Here is a 2,348-nt window from a genome sequence, read left to right as displayed (position 1 = left end):
AGCAATAATGTTTTTGTATTTGTGTCCCTTGTTACTCTTAATAGGCATTCTAGCGTTATTGTCACGTCTGTGAGCATTCGTCGTCAATAATATATGTTTGTACGTTTGTTTATCATTCTCGGTGTAGATAGCGTCATTTGAAATCTTCTTGAAGATCAGCTCGTATAGACCCGGTGTACCTTTGTATCTCTCTCCATCTATGATTATAGTGTCGTCCATATCCACGTCAAATTTTTTATTACCCAACATCGTGCCGTTTTCATCGAAATAAACACCATAGATAAGATCGATTTCACTTCTCGTGTTACCAATTAAAAGAGTATTCACATATACTTGTCCTAACGGCCCTAATTGACTTTGCAGTCTCTGACGACCTTGAGGGGTGTTCGACGCCTGTCTGACAGACGTTTCAAGCGATGGATTATCACCGGTTTCAAAAACTTCTTCGTCCTGCGAGTCAAAAGGAGTTATTTGTTGTTGTGATTCTATTGGTGTGGAATGAATTATGGATGAATCAGGCATGACGTTTGATCGTTTCTTATTTATTCGTTCGTTCCATGGAAGACGCTGAGGAGTAATTTGTGTTGGAATTGCATCATTATCATCGTCGTCGCCGTCGTTGTTATCATCTTCCTCATCGCTGTACTCACGTTTATTCTTTCGCTTACTCTTCATAAATTTAGTTTCAATAGGTTTACCTTCACGTGCAGTGTTTCCAACGATTTGTTTCAATGGTTCGATAATAGGTTTTAATTGTTTCTCCAGAACGATCTCCTTCTCCATTATACCAGTCTTCAATGCTCTGTGTTTCTTACGAATCGACGCGCGTGTCTTCGCGATCAATTTCGCCGTTCTCTCCCGTTCGGAGAGACTTTTCGTTCCAACCATGTTATCGTAACGGTAAAGAAGTACTGCTCACGAGTTTTTTTTCACAAACACACTACAGATGATTTTTTTCACACTACTGCAAATCGTTGAATCCTCGTCTGTATCTACCGTTGCGTAATGCGCTATCTTTGTCTATTACCACAAAACCGTATTTACGTTGCCAACATAACTGACACAACGTGCAAAAATTCTCATACGATATATCAGTGTTTACGTGATCGTTATAAATGTGTTTCAAATTGGTACCATCCTGTTTGAATAGTATTAAAAAATTTGCATTATCACGTATCAGATGTTTCGGTATTTTTGCATACGTCTGACAGAGATAAAAACAATCGATGTTCGTATGTCGACCCATAGAAAAATATTCTCTAAAAATATTCTGATTATCACAGGCCACATCATCGAATACAAATATTGAATTGAGAAGTGCCTCCTTCGGTGGTATGACGTCACGATTGTTGGAAAATGCGTAGTAACCGATACTATTTATCGATTCGAGCAGTTCTTCCAAATATCGATATTTCGGATGATAGAGAGATTTCGAATACACGTACACGTTTTCGAAACGTACACCGTGTGGACTTTCTATCAAACTTATCAAAGCGTTCGTTTTCCCACAGTTGGACGGTCCACAGATGATGCAACGAATTGTATTCGGTAGTAGAGGGCCGTGTCTACGAATCTCTCCATCGGACATGAGTCGCGTCTTACGGTCGAGATTCGACACTCCTATCGTTCGTGATTGTCGTACGAATCGCATTTACTCATGTAACGCGCGTGCGCAATGTAGCTCGAGCGAGTTTTTCAACACTATTTATATCCCCGAGCAAGCGCTCGATTCACACAGTTTACTGTAAAAAGCGGATCGTTGTTGTTATCACAAAAATGATTTTCTTACTGACGAATAAGCGTGAGATTCTCGATTTTACCGCCGAGCAATTACAGTACATACCGAAGATTCTTCTTCTACAGGAATTTGAGAATTATGTGGAGATACTGTGGGATCGATTACCCAACCATTTAAAAACGGATCCTGAAGTGCAACGCTGTCGTCCGTGTTTAGAGCATTACAATCGTCCGTGGCAACGAACACACATAGACGGTCCACCACCACTTATCAAAGATTGCGACGTATGTCGCCGTCGTATGACATAAGATAACGTGGAGATGAATGATTTCTGGTGCGGGTTTACTCAACAAGACAATAAACGCGCTTCCGTTTGAAGTACATATACCTGGTTATCAATTTTGTGAACCCGGTACTCGTCTCGTGAAAAGACTAGCGCATGGTGATCGAGGTATAAATCGATTAGACGCGACGTGTCGCGAACATGATATCGCCTATTCGCGAAGTAACGATCTCACCGATCGTCACATTGCCGATCGAATTCTCGCCGAAAGAGCACGCGAACGTATAACAGCGAGTGATTCAACGTTTGGTGAGAAAGCCGCCGCAA

Source organism: Trachymyrmex cornetzi, unplaced genomic scaffold, assembly GCF_001594075.2.
Source record: "Trachymyrmex cornetzi isolate Tcor2-1 unplaced genomic scaffold, Tcor1.1 scaffold751, whole genome shotgun sequence".
Lineage (NCBI taxonomy): Eukaryota > Metazoa > Arthropoda > Insecta > Hymenoptera > Formicidae > Trachymyrmex > Trachymyrmex cornetzi.
This window is presented reverse-complemented; position numbering follows the sequence as displayed.